This window comes from Callithrix jacchus, chromosome 13 (assembly GCF_049354715.1).
Source record: "Callithrix jacchus isolate 240 chromosome 13, calJac240_pri, whole genome shotgun sequence".
Lineage (NCBI taxonomy): Eukaryota > Metazoa > Chordata > Mammalia > Primates > Cebidae > Callithrix > Callithrix jacchus.
Genome location: NC_133514.1, coordinates 103,600,285 through 103,622,136, shown reverse-complemented (window position 1 = coordinate 103,622,136; position 21,852 = coordinate 103,600,285). Strand labels below are relative to the sequence as shown.

The following is a 21,852-nucleotide window of genomic DNA, read 5'->3' as shown; positions in this document are numbered from 1 at the left end:
CTTGCGTAGGTTTATTTCTAGACTGTATATTCTTCTCCAGTGATATAAGTGCCTATCCTTTTGAACGTATCCTTTTTGCTTTGATTACTGTAGCTTTACAGGAAGTCTTGCAATGGGATAACATGAATTCAGTCAAAGTACTTTGATTGGCAGTAATTATACAATTCAGGGAAGTCTGGGGTACTCAGGTATAGAATTGACAGTATAGACCAAAAAGTCTAAAATAAAATACAGTCATGTGATCAAAAAGAGCAGAAACAACCCTTTTCTGGGCTGGGGGATGGACTGTAAAAGGGACTGAAAATGAGTAAAACTCAGACACGGAAGAATTGCCTTATTCACTCCTCTACCACAAACTAGGATAAAACGGAAAGTAGAATGGTAAATGGAGAGAGCAGAAAAATCCCAGCTGGTCTGGGGGAGGGCCAAAAACAAAAGCTGTTTGCATATTTTGTTATGTTTTAAACCTTGGTTTTAAAACCAGCTCCCTTAGTGTGGTGTGGGGAAAGCAGCTGAGACTTCCAAAGAGGTCTGTGGAAGTGTTAAGTGATGCAAGGACACAGCATGCGGGGTTCTCCAATAACGGGAGGCACATCCGAGTGAAAGCATTTGCATTACTTCCAATGCAAAACAGAGTGGTCCACATTATACAGAAAGAGCAGAGCCTACATTATTCACTTTCTACTGCCCTCGCAAAGCAGTGCGATTAAATATTATTTCTACCCCGAATGAGATTACCTTCAGAATGAATATGAAAAGAAGAAGGAAAATGGATATAGAATCCTAGGATTTTAAGTTTTTATTTGGAAGGGGCAAAAATACTTCAAATTATCAAACTTACATTATTTACTAATGGAAGAAATAAGATACAAATATAAGTTAAAATATAAGAATGTTAAATTACATTGTGAAACACAAGTTTATGACTCTAATTTCATACTTTGAAATATTATATCTGGATAATCTATGATAATAGGATAGGAGATGGCAGTGGTTAACATGGAATTTGTCCATTTATTTTTTTTTTTTAAGACAGGGTTTTCTCTCTCACCCAGGCTGGAGTTCCATGGTGTAATCTAAGCTCACTGTAACCCCGAATTCCTGGGATCAAGTAACCCTGCCTCACCCTCCCCAGAGGCTGAAACTATAGGAATGCACCACGACACCCAGCTTTTTTTCCCCCCAACTATTATTATTTTTGTAGAGACAGGATGTCATTATGTTGCCCAGGCTGGTCTCAAACTCCTGACCTCAATATATCCATGTTTATGGTAATGGTATGCATGGAAAGGGCAGCTCTGTTGTGGTTAAGATATGGTTCTGCTTGAAAGTAGAAATTCTGATAATTTGAGGTTATACAAATTATAAATTATGGCTACGCTGAGGTCTTTATGATGGTTCTTATTTCTCTATTGCTATTAGACCATATGAAAATAAGACTTTTTTCCTTTCATATTGTAAATGAGTAAAGAAAACACCATCAAAGTTACATTTCTGCTTAATTTCATTAAGTATTTGGCAAATTTAATAAAATTCACATTCTATTTTCATATTCATTTAGAGTTATCTATACCATTATGTACCATGTAGATGAGTGACAATTCAGGCAATGAATAAAGGGCTATAAGAAGACACTGGCAGGCCCGGCGCGGTGGCTCACGCCTGTAATCCCAGCACTTTGGGAGGCTGAGGCGGGTGGATCACGAGGTCAAGAGATCGAGACCATCCTGGTCAACATGTGGTGAAACCCTCTTTCTACTAAAAGTACAAAAAAAAATTAGCTGGGCATGGTGGTGCGTGCCTGTAATCCCAGCTACTCGGGAGGCTGAGGCAGGAGAATTGCCTGAACCCAGGAGGCGGAAGTTGCAGTGAGCCGAGATCGCGCCATTGCATTCCAGCCTGGGTAACAAGAGGGAAACTCCGTCTCAAAAAAAAAGAAGACACTGGCATCCCTCTCAACAGAGGAAGAGACTCTATGTAAGTTACCCAGTGTTCAGTTGTCACAGTGGTTGGAGGTAGGAGGAGTTTACATTGGCTTATGTAGTGACTATGTTGGAGACTCTCTTGGACTCCAGGCCTGCTGAATAGTAGCCGGTGTTCCCAATCCTGCTTCTGCAATGGGAGAGTTTGCAAAAACATCAAGCCTGGCAAAGTCCTGGAGAACCCATGTCAGAAGATCGTGCAGTGAATCCAGCAGCTCAGTCATTTAAAATTTTCACAGATTATTTTGATTTGAGCCAACACTGGAAAAGATTATGCCAAGTTCTAGGATGTGTCTGCAGACTTTAATTAGCTAGAGATGGGTTGTAATGGGAGCTAAAGAAAGCACAAATTAAAACTTGTCTTGACATCAATGTATATGCTACATCTTATGACCTGCCTAAGAACCTTCTACTGGTTCCCAGTATTCCATAAATAAAAATGTGCAGTACTCTCTAGCTCTTGAAAATTAAAAAAAAAAAAGTGATTAAGTAAATTCATATTAAAGCCACAATGGGATACTACCTTACACATATTAGAAGCACTGAAACAAAAATAATTAAAAATTCCAAGTTTTGGAAAAGATATAAAGCAATGGGAATGCTCATACTTTGCTGTGGGAATTTAAAATAGTACAGCCACTCTAAAAATTGTTTGGCAATTTTTATAAAGTTAATCATGTATTTATTATATGACACAGGAAACCGACTTCTTAATTACCCTATACAAATTAACATTTTGGTTAATAGAAAATCTGTACAATAGTGTTCATATGTAGGCATGGTAAACTGCTTTTTTACCCGTCTTATCATTTTTACATACTTTGAAGTACTTGGTCTTTTTTCTGTATTGCCATTTTAGCTAACTCCAAAATTGGGATGTCTTTCTTTCACAAAAAAATTTTTTTAAGATTTTTTTCGTACATAACAGTTGTTGCAGTATAATTTATTAACACTCACCTTTTTAAAGTGCACAATTATTAGTTTCCAGTTTATTCGAAGAGCTGTGCACCCGTCATCATTATCTAATTTTCCAGCACGTTTTTCATCACCAAAAGAACCTCTGTACTTACTAGCAGTCATTCCCCATTCTCCCCTACCCCAAGCACCTGAAAACACTAATCTTCTTCCTGTATTTATGAATTTGCTTATTCTGGACATTTCAAAATCATACAAGATGTGAATGTTTGTGCTTGGCTTTTATCACTTAGCATAATGCTTTCAAGGTTTATGTATGTTGTAGCATGTATCAATACTCTATTCCTTTCTATTGCCAAGTATAATCCACATTACTCTACCACATTTTGCTCATTCATCATTTGATGGGCATTTGGGTTTTTTCCACTGTTTGGCTGTTATGAATATTGCTAGTATAAACATCCATGTCTTCATTTTTTATATGGACATAGATTTAATATTTTTGGAGTGGAATACCTAAGAGTCGAATTGCTGGGTCATATGGGAACTCTATGTTTAATATTTTGATGAAATGCCAACTGATTTTCAAAGTCACTGAACCATTTTATTTCTCTACCCAAAATAGAGGAGGGTTCCAGTTTCTTCTACATTCTCCTAAACCCTTGATACTGTTTGTCTTTTTATTTTAGTCATCCTAATGGGTATGAAGTGATATCTTATTGTGATTTCTATTTACATTTCCTTAATGGTAATGATACTGATCATCTTTTCATGCACGTGTGTATCTTCTTTAGAAACATGTTTGGTCAAATGACTTTCAAATCCTTGCCAAATTTTACCCAAAAGAAAACATAGCTGGGATATTGATACGAACTCTGCTGTATCTGTAGATAAATTTGTGGAGTACAGCATTTTTAAGAAATCTGACTTCTGATAATGAACATAGATTTATTTCTGTTTCCTTAGGTCTTTCATTTCTCTCAGTGATGTTTTGCAGTTTATTGTGTGCCTCTTTTGTTAAGTGTATTGTTATTAATTTTATTGCCTTTGCTTCTTTTGTACATAATTTCACTTTCAGTTTGCTAACTACTAGCATTTAGAAATGAAATTGATTTTGGTATTTTAATTTTGTATGGTGATTAAATACTTTAAAATTTTTAGTCTTAATTTGGACAAGTATTGACTTCAGTTGGTCTGAATCCCAAGCTTCTGCTTTAACTAAGATGTTATTATACAAAGAATTATAAGGAGATTGAGGAAACAATAAACCATTAGTTCTTTTGACTATGATGCCTGCAATACTTTGACATAGAGTTTTCTGTGCCAATTTTAGATTACCTATGTCTGTAACACATGTACTGTTCCAAAAAAGGAGAAACAGCTTACATTTTTATAATTTTTAAGTAAGTTCTAAATGTAACAAGTAAGTAATAACATTTAGTCAGGTCCCTTAGAGCTACTTTTACTTAGACATGATCACATTTAGTTGTGTGCATTTTTGTGAGGACTTGTAAATGTGTAAATCAATCAATAGTAATATAGCTTCACTTGGTCCCTCCTATATTCCAGGTCCTACTCTGAGTCCTTCCTTACTCAAGGAGGAGTCTAAAGACCTTTTATGGACTTGGAGCTACATGATGAAAGGTAAGCATAAAACCAAAATCAAAATGATGCAAAATTGTGCCTGTTTTATAAGGGAGAAAAATCACTGAACTATTTGTCACTTTGAAAATAAAGAAAAAGTAGAGACCACATTTAATAACGCTATACAATATCCTTCTATAATTGGCATTGTCACATATTTTCACTGTATTTCTTGGTAGCATTTAACTGTTCAATGAAGAGTTATTATAACCAAAATTGAGCACTGTTGAACTGTCACAGTAAATCATCTGTTCAAAGGAACATTTAATTTATAACAGTTACTGAATGTACTTGCTGTAATTATGAAATGATCAATCCATAGGATTTGAAAGGGGCTGAATAATGTTGACTTTCAAAGTTATCCATAAATCACTGAAATGGAATACATGCACTAAAGTTAACAATGTTGAATGAGGTTATTACACTTTTAATTATGTCAGTTATTCCCTGAGATGTGTGATCTGGGCAAACAGAATTAATGTAAAGTCTCCATTATGTCATACTTTCAGCTCTTGATTAAGCAAGGGATAATTTGGATACAGCTTCACTTCCATTTCTGTTTACCTCTAAATGATTTGAGGGACAAGAATAGGGGAACTTAGACTTGGAACTACTGAGTGTGCTATCTGTGAAAGATTGAATGTGTCATAAAATATTACCAAGGGACAGCAGTGGTAAAATGGTCCCAAACAGAACTGCAGGGTTGCCAGGAGAAAATTTCAAAGCTAATAGTTCCAATTACCATTTGTACTGTGAGGTGTCTGCTGCAGCCAAGATGACTTGGTCTGCCTGGGAACACAGGATCCAGCTCAGCAAATGTAACATCCATTGTTTTGATCCAAATGTGTTTCTTGCTGTCTCCATGAGCTTTGAAACAGAGAACACTGAATTCAAAACCCTACCACCAAAAACGAAACAAAAACCACCTTCAAAGCATGTGTTCATAGTTTGTCAAATTGTGATATTAATAATATTAACATGTATTGTGCGCTAACTATATGCCAGGCAGTTTTAAGAACTTAAAATATACAAATTAGTTAACCGAATTCTCATACAACCTGTGAAGAAGTACTATTATCAATTACACTAATGGGGAAAGTGAATACAGAGAGAAATTGTTAGTAAGGAGCAAACTAGGATTTGATTCCAGGAAGGCTGATTCCAGAATTTGTGTTAATCTCTTTGTTATATACTTTTTTGTATTTATAAGCTTTGTGACTATACTTACTTTTTTTGTAGATGTTTTCTAATTTTTTTATTATACTTTAAGTTCTGGGGTACATGTGCAAATCACACAGGATTATTACATAGGTATACACATGCTATGGTGGTTTGCTGCATCCATCCCCCTGTCATCTACATTAGGTATTTCTTTTAATGTTAGCCCTCCCCAATCCTCCCATCCCTCCGCTAGCCTCCCCACTCCCCAACAGGCCCCAGTGTGTGATGTTCCCCTCCCTGTATCCATCTGTTCTCATTGTTCAACACCCACTTATGACTGAGAACGTGAAGTGTTTGGTTTTCTGTTCTTGTGTCAGTTTGCTGAGAATGATGGTTTCCAGCTTCATCCTTGTCCCTGCAAAGGACATGACTCATCTTTTTTATGGCTGCATGCTACATTTTCTTTATCCAGTCTATCATTGATGGGCATTTGGGTTGTTTCCAAGTTTTTGCTATTGTGAACAGTGCTCAATAAACATACGTGTGGATCTGTCTTTATAATAAAATGATTTGTAATCCTTTGGGTACATATACCCAGTAAAGGGATTGCTGGGTCAAATGGTGTTTCTATTGCTAGATCCTTGAGGAATCGCCACACTGTTTTCCACAATGGCTGAACTAATATGCACTCCCACCAATCATGTAAAACCATTCCTATTTCTCCCTATCCTCTCCAGGATCTGTTGTCTCTAGATTTTCAATGATTGCCATTCAAACTGGCATGAGATGGTATCTCAATGTGGTTTTGATTTGCATTTCTCTAATGACCAGGGATGAGCTTTTTTTACGTTTGTTGGCTGCAAAAATGTCTTCTTTTAAAAGGGTCTGTTCATATCCTTCACCCACTTTTTGATGAGGTGTTTTCTTGTATATTTAAGTTCTCTGTAGATTCTGGTTATTAGCCCTTTGTCAGATGGGTAGATTGCAAAATTTTTTCCCATTCTGTTGGTTGCTAGTACACTCTAATGATAATTTCTTTTGCTGTGTAGAAACTCTTGTTTAATTTGATCCTATTTGTCTATTTTGGCTTTTGTTGCCATTGCTTTTGGTGTTTTAATCATGAAGTCCTTGCCTCTGCCTATGTTTTGAATGGCGCTGCCTAGGTTTTCATGGTGTTAGGTCTTATGTTTAAGTCTTTAATCCATCTGGAGTTAATTTTTGTATAACATGTAAGGAAGGGATCCAGTTTCAGCTTTCTGCATATGGCTAGTCAGTTTTCCCAACACTATATATTAAATAGGGAATCCTTTCCCCATTGCTTGTTTTTGTCAGGTTTGTCGTAGATGAATGTCATTATTTCTGAGGCTTCTGTTCTGTTCCATGAGTCTATATCTCTGTTTCAATTATTGCAGCTTTGTAGTATAGTTTAAAGTCAGGTAGCATGATGCCTCCAGCTTTGTTTTTTTAGCTAAGGATTGTCCTGGCTATTCTTATTAGATTCCTTGTTATTAACAGGACACTACTGAATAAATCAGGTTATAGATTTCTAGAAATTCTATAAAATATACCTGCTTAACTCAGCACTAATATTGGAATAAAGCATTGTTTTAAGTAGCTTTTACAATCTTCATAATGTGTGCATTCTATTAGTGTTATGATTTAGTATATTATTTAAAATATTTTTTATTTGAATATAGGAACAAAGAAACATGAGATGTACTTTTTAGAAGAAATTATTTAATATGTTTGATAAAATTTCTGTAATGATAGGAATTTATGCAAAATACATAGCAAAGATACCGATGTATGTTTCTGACAATGCATACATCATTTGCAACAAATCATCCTGTCCAGAACAGAAATTTATACCAAGGCATATAGTGCAGTTAGATAAGTAAATAGCTATTTTCTATATTTCACAGAGACATGGCAAACAAATTCTGTAGCATAATCAATTTTATGTTTCCTTTGAGAAAAACTTTGGTAAAAGAATAATTGAAAAGAATTTCTATTCCAGTCTATGTTTTTAGTTCTTAAATATGGCAGTTCTAATATATTTAACTGGAATGAATACAATCTCTTTTGGTTAAATGAATTCTTAGACAACAAAAGGGCACAATGCCTTCTGCAATGAGGAAGCATGACAATATTTGGTTGTATATATGTATGTATATGTTTATTTAAGTCTGACTCTAATGTAGTTAAAATTGAAAATATGAAAAATGAACACAAGCAAGGTGACTCAGATTTTATAACATGCTTAACCTAATTATTTGATTTTATCATCACAATAGTCCTGGGAGGTAGTGACTACTATTATTTCTACTTGAGGTCCAGAGAAAAGAGAGCTTTTTAAATCAAATGATTTGACAAACAGCTCAGCTGGTAGGTGGGGTTCATGAATTGCAGCAAAGCATGTGGCAGATTTTTTGCCATCTATACTTGAGAAGAAACATGACCAGCTTCAAATTTTGATTTTATTCCTTATCAACTGCATGATGTTAGACACATTAAACTTTTTAAGCCTTAGCCTTCACGTTTATGGAGTGAAGACAACAAATCCTTTAAATCATAATGTTAATCAAGAATTAAATGAGTGTGCAAGTTAGCAAACCATGTGACATAAAAGGGAACTCTTCATTTAATGTTTGCTGTGGCTAATATATTTCTGGATAATTACGAAAGGGTGTCACTGCAGTTGATCTTCAGGGACATTAAAATGATGTTATGGAAAAAAATGAGTTAAATTAGAAGGTTGATACAAGCTATAGCACTTCTGAATAAAAATGCAAGGCTTAAAGGCATGTATGTCAGGCTGGTTATCTCCTTCCCTCTCTCTGCTCCAAAATATAGAATATTTATATATCCTAATTGTTTAAAAATGAGAAACATCTTATATATTTTATTCTTGACGGAGATGAAATACTCCAAGATACTGAAAATGATTTCAATACAGGAAGTCTTTATTCAGTTACTTCAAGAACATAAAATACATGTTAAGGTACTAAATATCTGCAATGGTATTTCTCTTCTCTTCACAAGAAGAGAGGTTTTTGTCTTTTACTTACTGATGTATCCTAAGCACACCAAGAAACCTGACATTTAACAAGTACTAAATATTTATTGAATTAAAGCAAATAAATACATTAACAAATGAGTGCATATGTGTGTATAAACTGGATTCCCTTTCATCTTATATAGTATAGAATAAGAATTAGACGATCTTATTCATAACATTTCTCATTCATAACATTTTCAGTATTCCTTTCTTATAATATTTGGGAATAGCATTTTTAAAGTTGATGTTTACATGGGATATTGAAGTTCGCAATGAAGCATCATAAAATCCTTTCCAAGCCTTTCAATTTCATCAATAAGATAGTCCACATCTGTTTGTCTTGTGGTGGGATTAGAAAAGTAACATTCAAAAAAAATTTACTTTGTCTCCACATGGCTGGTAGCTTATCATGACTGTGCCTTCCATCATCATCTGTGCTTTAATCCTTGGAGTGCTCTGTGTGTAAATATTATTATAAAGAAGTTTTACAAATAAGTACTCTTCCATATTCCAGATGGCTACATAACTATCATTAGCTTCAAGTAAATTGTAGGCAATTTAACACCATCAGGGATAATTTTTAAGAAGTAGCTTCATACAAAAAAAGAAGCATATTCTATATTCATGTTGCATCTCTCATTACCCCGTGATTTACAGTTACCAACCATAAAGTAATATAAGTTTGCTAGAATGCATTAAAGAAAGGCATGTGCGATTTCCTTGTATATGATGATTCAAATAGTACCTGGGAAAGAGGTAAAATGAAATAGGGAATGGAAAAATATCATGTTTCTGCATCATTTGAATCATTATTGTGTTTCTTGAGTTTTTCTACAAGGTCATGATTTTGCAGCAAATAATGGTTTCTTTGAAAAGCTCTGTTTAATTATCTTGTGTGGCTCCTAAAATGGCATCATGCAGGTGGCTTTAGAGCACCTTAAAACATCCTTGGGCTACTGTTATAGGGCAAAGTGACACCAACCCTCAGAAAAGCCAAAGAGGGGCATTCTGTAAAAGTGCTCAATCTGCACCTCTTTATAGTCTATTTCTGCAAACAATTTACCTTTAAATGCTACAAACACTATCCTTATTTAGCTTTCCTATACGTCTGTCTAATGGCAGTACAGAAGCATATATACGTATATTATGTATATTTATGTCTGTGTATATGTATGTATACATATAATTTCATATGTATACACACAATATAATCTCATATATATGTGTATATATAATACACATACAATTCTATCCTTCACTGGTCAGAGTTTGGTGTATTTCTCTAATATTTTATTCAATATAACAAAAGTGTATTGGGTATTTATTGTCTTCAATATTGTTAGAAGCTTTTTCATAGTGTTGGCTTGCCCTCCAGTCAGGATCATGTGTAAAAGTCTAGGAGCCATTTTGCCTCTGACTAACTCAATTGGTGATAGCTACCTTAGTGGAAGGTGACATTTATATATTTAGAAAAATATAAGAGCTTCATTTAGTCCTTGCCTCAAACCATAACATATTTACATAATAGTATTGTGAAAAACAAAAAGGAAAACAAAAACTCAATTTTCTCTTACAAGCCCAGTGAAATTTACTAATAATGACAGAAAAAACTGATGGCCTTAAATGCTAATGTCAGACTACTTTTGTTCAACTTATCTTAGGTCAGCTCAAATTATATAAACTATGTGGCTGTACTAACAGTATAATTCAGAAAGTGCTGGTAATATTATAAAATAAGTATTATGATACATGCTTAAGATTAGGCAAAAACTCATATTAAATATAAGGATAAATAGCATATAGTAGTGATAATATCCCCTTTAATTATGAAGATTGTTCTCATTGTATGACATTCATTTGAATTCTTTTCATTATTGTTAAAAAATCTATAATATCTCTCAGATTCTTCCCCAGATGGATTATGATAAGTATTTTAAATTTGATAACATTTAAGTGTCTGTTCTATATTTCTGTGGAATTGTAGTTATTTATATTTTGAATCTCTCCCACTAAGCTTTCAAGCCAACTGAGGACAAGTATTCTTTCTTACTCATTTTGTAACTCTCAACTCCTACTGATACACCAGGAAAATATTAACTAATGAATAAACTAACCAAAGGGTATGAACTTCAGCTGATTGCATATTTTTTTAATATGTAACTAATGACTGGATTAATCTGCAAAATGACTGATGGTGTGGCTGTTCAGTGAGCCTCGTACAATTATTAAACCAGTAGCTCGGCCATGTGACTACCAATACACTAACCAAACAAAATAGACCCATTAAAAGTCAGTGTTAAAATTAGAACTAAAACCACCACACAGCAAAATTAAAAACAAAAAACACTTACCTTTTTGAGTTCTTGATCTCTTTCCAAACTTTTTGGGATATATTTAAGCCTTGCTGGGAAATACCAGAAGCGCATATTGGTGAACTCAGGCTAAATCAAAGAAAAATATTTTTTAAGTATTCATAAAAGCTCCACCTAATTCTTTAGTGACTTCATTATTAGAGAAGTATTTTGATTTATTTCACTTAATGTTTAGATATCTAAATATAGGTTTTTTCTGTGCTTAGTGCATGTCAGGGACTGGATTCATAGATAAAAGAAGTGGCTACTTTCCTCAGAGAGGACCTAGTCTGGCATGCAATCTTCTTGTTTCTCCAATCAACTCTCCCATCATAATTACTGAGGATTTTCACATCTGTGTGACACCTTACCCATATTCTGGTCTACGAATTCCTTCAAACTTTCATTCATCCATGCCATGACCATTACTTCAAGTGTTTTAAACAAATAATGGTAGTGTCAGTTTTGTATTTGAGAAATATCACTCAAGTTGAAGTATGGCCACTTGATTTGAGGAAAGTTTGATTAAAGATAGGAGACTATTAGTAAAAAGATTATCATAATTCAGGAGAAAATGAAAGGAACTTCACTGAAGCCATAGCTGTAGTGGAGATAGGAGCATTTCAATTTCCAAAAGCTTCAAGGGAATGAATTGACCAGCATGAGGATCAATGCTAGGCTTTCAAGATGAATTCAAGGTTTCTGGCTTGAATTAGACAAAGGATGGAAGGGAAGTTAAGTCACCTGTCAAAGCTTGTTTCAAAGAGGATATTAAACTATAAGATGCTGTGTAGTAATAAAAGCAAACTAAGTTTTGTTTCCACTCAAAGCAGAGAAATAAATATTAAGATAATATTTAGAGAGACAATTTAGAAGATAGACAAGTCACCTTTGTTTCTTAATAGTTATTAGAATTTAATTAGATCCCATTTGTCGACTAGGCTTTTGTTGCCAATGCTTTGGGTGTTTTAGCCTATGCCTATGTTTAGGTATTGCCTAAGTTTTCTTCTAAGGTTTTTATGGTGTTAGGTCTAATGTTTAAATCTTTAATCCATCTGGAGTTAATTTTAGTGTAAGGTGTCAGAAAGGGGTTGTTTCTGCTTCCTGCACATGACTGGCCAATTTTCCCAACACCATTTATTAAACAGAGAATCCTTTCCCCATTGCTTGTTTTTGTGAGGTTTGTCAAAGATCAGATGGTTGTAGATGTGTGGCATTGCCTCTGAGGCAGCTTTTTGATTTGTGGTTGCATTCAGTTTGCCAGCATTTTATTGAAGATTTTGGCATCTATGTTCATTGTGGATATTGGCCTGAAGTTTTCTTTTCTCGTTGAGTTTCTGCCAGGTTTTGGTATCAGGATGATATTGGTCTCATAAAATGAGTTGGGGAGGATTCCCTCTTTTGTATTGTTTGGAATAATTTTAACAGGCATGGTACCAGCTCCTCTTTGTATGTCTGGTAGAATTCAGCTGTAAATCCATCTGGACCTTGACTTTTTTAGGTTGGTAGGCTATTAATTGCTGCCTCAACTTCAGCCCTTGTTATTGGTCTACTCAGGGTTTCAACATCTTCCTGGTTTAGTCTTGGGAGAGTGCAAGTGTCCAGGAATGTATCAATTTTTTCCAGATTTACTGGTTTGTGTGCATAGAGTTGTTTATGGTCATCTTTGGTGGTAGTTTTTATTTCTGTGGAAATGATGATGATGTCCCCTTTATTGTATGTATTTGATTCTTCTCTCTTTTATTAGTCTGGCTAGTGGTCTATTTTGTTGATCTTTTCAACAAACCCAGCTCCTGGATTTGTTGATTTTTTGAACGATTTTTTTTGTGTCTCTATCTCCTTCAGTTCTGCTCTTAGTTATTTATTCTCTTCTGCTAGCTTTTGAGTTTTTTTGCTCTTGGTCCCAGAGGGGGAGATCTCCCCAGTCCTCCAGTCAGTTGCACCCACCTCCTGGGTAGGGCAGTGCCCTGCCTTGCCTCAACTGGCCCTATTTGTTTTATACCCACTGCCCAACCAGACCAACAAAATGAACCTGGTACCTTGTTTGGGATTGTGGAGACCACTCAGCTTTTGTGTCTCTTCTCGCTGGGAGCTGCCTCTTACTTGGCCATCTTGGGACCCCCACAAAAGTAAAATTTTTTTAAAAAACCTTTACATGAAGCAATATTGCAGAAAGTTTGTATATAAATTATGTAGAGGCCAACATTTTATATATTGGCATAAGAATTACAGTCCATTAATAGCTCTACTATATTGAATCTACAATTTAAACTATGTTAAATTTCATATTTAATAACAAAATAATTAAGTGCACAATTAATATTGAAGATTGCTAGTATATTTGTCAAAATATTTTAACAATTAGTCTAATTTTATATAATTATTATCATTTTACAGTCTGCAGTTTTTAACAAGTAGCAAAATACTACTCAAAGTTTTTTATAAAACTTCACCTACTAGTAATTCCCATGTCGTCTCACAAAATTTCAACTTACTTGCCAGGCTATATCCACATTTCTTGAAATCCATGTGCAGTGAAAAAAATGCTGTTTGCTTTAACAGAATATTTGGAGCCAATGTGTTTTCCTGCAATGAAAAATAACCATTAAAGATTTTTTACTGCTATAGTTTATAATACAGCCTCTTTTAAGTCTTTTCTTTGAAGTCACAGGAATATTCTATGATTTGTAAAATGGGTGGGAATTCAACGCTTTTACTTCATTATAGAATTAACTGACAGATGGTTGTAATGTATTTGTGTGTAAACATCACTTGCTTTAGTGCTTTATGAAAGTATAATTTAATGTAAAAAAAGAAAAAAGTAATGGGCTTCAACTCCCCTTAGACAATTACAGCTTTTATCTGCAAGACTGTATTAGTTACATAACATTCTAGGGTAGAAATTTTTTTAAATGCATGGGAATATTAATAGTATGAGTCACATCCTTATAATAAAAGAATTACTTTATACTTTTGTATTAAAACTGTAAAATTCAAAATAATCCATAACAATTATCATTGTGAGCCCCATTACCTGGTGTACAATTTCTCAACCATTTATCAAGTATCAGCTTATCTCTTGGGATTTGCAACTGTTGAGTAATATGCAGGTCAACATTATTTTTATTCATTAAACAAGTTTTACATATGTTTCCCAAAGGACATGAAAATATTGATAATTCACATAACAAAAGCATCTGGAAATACATTAGTCTCTACCCCAGATACAATTTATAAACAGATTAACTCTTAATTCACTCTAATAATAGAAATATTGTAAATTGTCAAAGTCTGTTGACAACTTTCAAACTTGATGTGGCCTAGTTTTTACAACTTATTCTTAATTATTATTATTGAGTTCACTAGAGCCTGTAACAGGAAATAAAGCCAAAATAGCTCCCTGTAATTAATAATTTCAAAAACATTTCCTCCTTTGCTTTCTTTCTGCTTTCCGTGGAGTTGATTCATGATCGTGGAAATGGCATATAAGTAGAAAAATAAGGAATAAAAGCTCCATGTCCACAACTATGTTTTATTTTTTCAATGACCTGCTTCTTTGCTCTAGTAATTTCAATATGTCTTCTTTGAACGATTATCCCATTATCTTCATTTAGAAAACAGGAGCTCAGTCTCATGACTCCTGAACATCTACTCATCTCTGTTAATAAACCCAGCCAGGTTATTCTAGCACATGTACTATATGTGAGTTAACCCTCCTCTCTCCTTAGCATGGATAGGATCCCATCCTGCAAGATTTCCTACCTCCTCCCTTCATTCTCATACTTACCTGTTCCTCACTCCCAAACATTATAAACATTAGCAACCTAGCTTTAAAATGACTCAAATAATTCCACCTCAAAGGAAATGGATTTTGAGCCATAAAGCCCTCTTTGGTTATCATACCTCTTCTTTCCTTTCAATCCTGGCACTTGGTGATTAGACCTTTGTTTGCAGACAGGCTGAACATAAAATTAACTCTCTCAGTGCTCAAAGGGAAAGCAATTTTTTTAAATTTTTATTTTAGCCTAATTTTACTCACTTTTAGCACATAAATTGAACTTGAAACCGCTCAAAAATTTTCTCTGTAAAGCACCTAAGTGGTTTCTTACATTGTGCTACATTAGATCAAACTAAAAAAAAGAGAGAGTAATACTTTTCTCTTAGGATTGATAATAAAACCTATTTCCTTTTTGGTTGTTTCTTCTTTTTCCTTACACATGTTTTTTATTGGACCCCTCCTGTGTTTCATACAGGGTTAAAAATTATCCATGTATTGAAATAGTGAAATAGTGGCTTAACCTATTTATTAAAACTGTAAACCCACAGATTCCAGAAAGTTCAACAAATCCCAAGGTGGATAAACAGACCAAAAACCACACCAGAATTTACATATCAACTTGCTGAAAACAAACAAAAATTTAAAAATTTTACATCAGGGAATCCAAGATGGCCGATTAGGAGCAGCTCTGGATTGCAGCTCTTAGCAAGAGTGCAGAGGATGAGAGGATGCCACACTTCCAGATGGATTTTTATTACCCACAGACCATGAGATTCCTGGATGGAGGAGCCCCATGAGTCACCAGTGTGGCTGTTTTGGCTTGTGCAGTGGGTCTCCACACAAAATACCCACATGGGTCCATGTGCCCTTTCAGCTGGTGACTGGAGTGCCTGGGAAACAGAGTCACCTGTTCGACTGATATAAAGGGGACTGAAACAGGGAGCCAGGCCAGGAGATTCCCTGGCGATAAAGTGCCACGAGTCTCCAGCAGCTATTTCAGCTGGTGCAATGGGTCTCTGCACAAGAAATCACAAAAATCCGGGCACCATTTCAACTGGTGAATGGAACATCTAAGAGACAGAGTCACCTGTTCAACTGAACAAAAGGGGTCTCAGGCAAGGAGCCAGGTGATCAGGTTCAGCCAGTCCCACCCCCACAAGGACCAGCAATCTGAAATGCCATGGATAGAGAGTTTCACAGCAAGCACAGCTGAACTGGGAAAATTCCAGCTCAGTGGGGGAGGGGCGTCCACCATTACTGAGGCAGTCCACCACTACTGAGGTAGGCGGCCATTGCCGAGGTTGGCTGCCATTGCTGAGGCAGTTCTAACTATACCCCTATAAACAGGACTGCAGGGAGGTTCACATGGCAGCTGGGCAGAGCCCACAGCAGCTCAGCAAAGCCTCTGCAGGTAGACTGTGACTAGGCTGTCACATCACTGGGCAGGGCAGCCTTGAAAAAAGGCAGCAGCATGACAGAAACTTACAAATAAAGCCCTACCTTCCTGGGACAGAGCACCTGGGGGAAAAAAAAAGGTGGCTATGAGTTCTACTGCAACAGACTTAAATGTACCTGCCCAGCAGCTCTGAATGAACAATGGAGCTCACAGCTCAGCACGTGAGTTCCTATAAAGGACAGACTGTCTCCTCAAGCAGCTCCCTGACCCCCATATATCCAAAGAGTCACCTCATAAAGGACAGCTCAAACTGACATCTGGTGGGTATCCTTCTGGGACAAAGATAGCAGAAGAAGAAACTGGCAGCAACCCTTATTGTTCTGCAGCTGCTGTAGGTGATCCCCAGGCAAGCAGGGCATGGAGTGGACCTCCAGCAGTCCTACAGCAGAAAGGCCTGACTGTTAGAAGGAAAACTAAAAAATAGAAAGAAATAACTTCATCATCAACAAACAGGACATCCACTCAGAGACCCTATCTGAAAGTCACCAAGTACAAAGACCACAGGTAAATATATCCACAAAGATGGGAAGAAACCAGCGCAAAAAGGATAAAAACACCCAAAACCAGAACACCTCTCCTCCTCCAAAGGATCACAACTCCTCACCAGCAAGGGAACCAAGCTGGATGGAGAATGAGTCTGATGAATTGACAGAAACAGGCTTCAGAAGGTGGGTAATGAGAAACCTCTCTGAGCTAAAAGAACATGTTCTAACCCACTGCAAAGAAACTAAGAATGTTGAAAAAAGGTTTGACGAAATGCTAATCAAAATAAACAGCATAAAGAGGAATATAAATGAATTGATATAGCTTAAAAATGCAACACGAAAACTTCACGAAGCATCCACAAGTTTCAATAGCTGAATTGACCAAGCAGAAGAAAGGATATCAGAGGTTGAAGATCAACTCAATGAAATAAAATGAGAAGGCAAGCTTAGAGAAAAAATAGTAAAAAGAAACGAACAAACCCTCCAAGATATATGGGACTATGTGAAAAGACCTAATCTATGTTTGATAGGTGTACCTGAATATGAAAAAGAATGAATCCCAGCTGGAAAATATTCTTCAGGGTATTATCCAGGAAAACTTCCCCAACCTAGCAAGGCAGGCCAATATTCAAGTCCAGGAAACAGAGAGAACACCACAAAGATATTCCTCAAGAAGAGCAACCCCAAGGCACATAATTGTCAGATTCACCAGGGTTGAAATGAAGGAAAAAATGCTAAGGGCAGCCAGACTGAAAGGTCGGGTTACCCACAAAGGGAAGCCCATCTGACTCACAGTGGATTTCTCAGTAGAAACCCTACAAGCCAGAAGGGAGTGGGGGCCAATATTCAATATCCTTAAAGAAAAGAACTTTCAACCTAGAATTTCAGATGTAACCAAATTAAGTTTCATAAGCAAGGGAGAAATAAAATCCTTTATGAACAACCAATTAGAGATTTCATCACCACCAGGCCTGCTTTACAAGAGTTCTTGAAAGAAGAACTAAAGATAGAAAGGAACAAGGAACAACCAGCCACTCCAAAAACATACCAAATGGTAAAGAGCAGAGACACAATTCAGAAACTGCATCAACTAATGGGCAAAACAACCAGCTAAGCGTGATGAAAAATGAGAACACATGGACACAGAAAGGGGAGTACTAAACACTGGGGTCTATAGGGGGAAAAGGGGAGGGTCAGTGGGAGGGGGAGGTGGGGAGGGATAGCCTGGGGAGAAATGCCAAACGTGGGTGAAGGGGAAAAGGAAAGCAAAGCACACTGCCATGTGTGTACCCACACAACTGTCTTGCATGCTCTGCTCATGTACCCCAAAACCTAAAATCCAATAAAAAATTAAAAAAAACAAAACAAAACAAAAAAAACAACCAGCTAGCATCAAAATGGCAGGATCAAATTCACACATAACAATTTACCATAAATTTAAATGGGCTAAATGCCCCAATCAAAAGACACAGACTGGCACATTGGATAAAAAGCCAAAACCCATCAGTGTACCCTATCCAGGAAACCTATCTCACATGCAAGGATACAAATAGGCTCAAAATAAAGGGACACAGGAAGATTTATCGAGGAAATGGAGAGCAAAAAAAAGCAGAAGTTGCAATCCTAGTCTCTGATAAAATAGACTTTAAACCAACAAAGAACAAAAGAGACAAAGAAGAATATAACATAATGGTAAAAGGATCAATGCAACAAGAGCTAACAATCCTAAATATATATGCATCCAATACAGGAGCACCCAGATACATAAAGCAAGTTCTTAATGACTTACAAAGAGACTTAAAGTCTCCCACTATTATTGTGTGGGAGTCTAACACTCCACTGTCAGTATTAGATCAACAAGACAGAAAATTAACAAGGATATGAAGGATTTCAAAACAGACCTGTACCAAGCAAACCTAACAGACATTTACAGAACTCTCTACTCCAAATCCACAGAATATACATTTTCTGAGCACATCACATCTCTCTAAAATTGACCACATAATCAGAAGTAAATCACTCCTCAGCAAATGAAAAAGAACAGAAATCATAACACAGTCTCTCAGACCACAGTACAATCAAGTTGTTAGAATGCAGAATTCAGAAACTAACTCAGAACCAAACAGCTTCATGGAAACTGAACAACTGGCTCTTGAATGTCGACTGGATAAATAATGAAATGAAGGCAGAGATAAAGATTTTCTTCAAAACCAATGAGAATGAAGGCACAATGTACCAGAATCTCTGGGACACATTTAAAGCAGTGTCTAGAGGAAAATATATAGCAATAAATGCCCACATGAGAAGCAAGGAAAGATCTAAAATCGACACCATATCATCAAAATTGAAATAGAGGAGTAAGATCAAAAAAACTCAAAAGCTAGCAGAAGATAAGAAATAACTAAGATCAGAGCAGAACTGAAGGAGATAGAGACATGAAAAACCCTTCAAAAAATCAATCAATAAATCCAGGAGCTGGATTTTTGAAAAGATCAACAAAGTAGACCACTAGCCAGATTAATGAAAAAGAAAAGAGAGAAGAATTAAATGGATGCAATAAAAAATGATCAAGGGGATATCACCACAGATTCCACAGAAATACAAACTACCATCAGAGATTATTACAAACAACTCCATGCACATAAACTAGTAAACCTGGAAGAAATGGATAAATTCCTGGACACTTGCATCCTCCCAAGCCTAAACCCAGAAGAAGTTGAAACCCTGAATAGACCAATAACAAGAGCTGAAGTTGAGGCAGCAATTAAGAGCCTACCACCCCAAAAAAGCCCAGGTCCAGATGGGTTCACAGCTGAATTCTACCAGACATACAAAGAGGAGCTGGCACCATTCCTTCTGCAATTATTCCATACAATCCAAAAAGAGAGAATTAATCCCAAATCATTTTATGAGACCAACATCACCCTGATACCAAAACCTGGTAGAGACTCAGCAAGAAAAGAAAACTCCAGGCCAATATCCATGATGAACATAGACACAAAAATCTTCAATAAAATACTGGCAAACCAATTGCAACAGCACATCAAAAAGCTTATCTACCATGATCAAGTAGGCTTCATCCCAGGGATGCAAGGCTGGTTCAACATATGCAAGTCTATAAACATAATTCACCACATAAACAGAACCAAAGACCAAAACCACATGATTTTCTCAATAGATGCAAAGAGGGCCTTTGACAAAATTCAACAGCGCTTTATGCTACAGACTCTCAATAAACTAGGTGTCGATGGAATGTATCTCAAAATGATAAAAGCTGTTTATGACAAACCCACAGCCAAACCCACATTTACTGAATGTGCAAAAACTAGAAGAATTTCCTTTGAAATGTGGCACAAGGATGCCCTCTCTCACTACTCCAATTCAATATAGTATTGGAATTTCTAGCCAGAGCAAAAAGACAAGAAAAAGAAATAAAGCATATTCAAATAGGAAGGGAGGAAGTCAAATTGTCTCTGTTTACAGATGACATGATTGTATATTTAGAAGATCCCATTCTCTCAGCCCAAAATCTCCTGAAACTGATCAGCAACTTCAGCAAAGTCTTAGAATACAAAATCAATATGCAGAAATCACAAGCATTCCTACACACCAATAACAGACTTAAAGAGAGCCAAATTGGCCAGGTGTGGTGGCTCAAGCCTGTAATCCCAGCACTTTGGGAGGCCGAGGCAGGTGGATCACGAGGTCAAGAGATTGAGACCATCCCGGTTAACATGGTGAAATCCTGTCTCTATTAAAAATACAAAAAAAAATTAGCTGGGCATGGTGGCACATGCCTGTAATCCCAGCTACTCAGGAGGCTGAGGCAGGAGAATTGCCTGAACCCAGGAGGTGAAGGTTGTGGTGAGCTGAGATCACGCCATTGCACTTCAGCCTGGGTAACAAGAGCGAAACTCCATCTCAAAAAAAAGAAAGCCAAATCAAGAATGAACTGCCATTCACAATTGCAACAAAGAGAATAAAATACCTATGAATATAACTAATGAAGAATGTAAAGGATCTCTTCAAGGAGAACTACAAAGCACTGCTCAATGAAGTAAGAGAGGACACAAACATATGGAGAAACATTCCATGCTCATGGTTGGAAAGAATCAAAATCCTGAAAATGGCCATATTGCCTAAAGTAATTTACAGATTAAATGCTATCCCCATCAAGCTACCAATGACCTTCTTCACAGAACTGGAAAAAAACACACTAAACTTCATATGGAACCAAAAGAGAGCCCACATAGCCAAGTCAATAGTAAGAAAAAGAACAAATCTGGAGCCATCACACTACCTGACCTCAAACAATACTACAAGGCTACAATAATCAAAACAGCATGGTACTGGTACCAAAACAGAGATATAGACCAATGGAACAGAACAGAGGCCTTGGAGGCAACTCCACACATCTACAGCTATCTGAACTTTGACAAACCTGACAAAAACAAGCAATGGCAAAAGGATTCCCTGTTTAATAAATAGTGTTGGGAAAACTGGCTAGCCATGTGCAGAAAGCAGAAACTGGACCCCTTTCTGACACATTATACTAAAATTAACTCCAGATGGATTAAAGACTGAAACATAAGAACTAACACCATTAAAAACCCTAGAGGAAAATCTAGGCAAATCCATTTAGGACAAAGGCATAGGCAAGGACTTCATGACTAAAACACCAAAAGCATTGGCAACAAAAGCCAAAATAGACAAATCGGACTTAATCAAACTCCACGGCTTCTGCACGGCAAAAGAAACAGTCATTAGAGTGAATCAGCAACCAACAGAATGGGAAAAAATTTTTGCAATCTACTCATTGGACAAAGGACTGATATCCAGAATCTACAAAGAACTAAAACAGATCCACAAGAAAAAAACAAACCCATTCAAAAGTGGGCAAAGGATATGAACAGACACTTTACAAAAGAAGACATATATGAGGTCAACAAACATGTGAAAAAATGCTCATCATCACTGGTCATTAGAGAAATGCAAATCAAAATTAGGTTGAGATACCATCTC

At 36.2% G+C, this 21,852-nt stretch overlaps 2 long non-coding RNA genes across 4 annotated transcripts in view; one reads left to right on the top strand and one right to left on the bottom strand.

The window, feature by feature from the left end:
• Positions 1 to 21,852, top strand: part of LOC118146914 (uncharacterized) — a 336,502-nt gene that overhangs the window by 310,898 nt on the left and 3,752 nt on the right. The window contains exon 4 of the long non-coding RNA XR_013525346.1: positions 4,467 to 4,541. This is a non-coding gene — a long non-coding RNA (uncharacterized LOC118146914). The remainder of the gene's footprint in view (positions 1 to 4,466; positions 4,542 to 21,852) is intronic.
• LOC144578885 (uncharacterized) overlaps positions 5,128 to 21,852 on the bottom strand; it is a 436,319-nt gene continuing 419,594 nt past the window's right edge. Inside the window, exons 4-7 of one of the 3 annotated variants that reach the window (XR_013525344.1) lie at positions 13,607 to 13,697; positions 13,151 to 13,222; positions 11,112 to 11,201; positions 5,128 to 5,408 (exon numbers count right to left, since the gene is read on the bottom strand). This is a non-coding gene — a long non-coding RNA (uncharacterized LOC144578885). Of the gene's footprint in view, positions 5,409 to 8,676; positions 9,217 to 11,111; positions 11,202 to 13,150; positions 13,223 to 13,606; positions 13,698 to 21,852 lie in introns of those variants that run through there. The other 2 variants (XR_013525343.1, XR_013525345.1) reach the window with 2 other exon arrangements.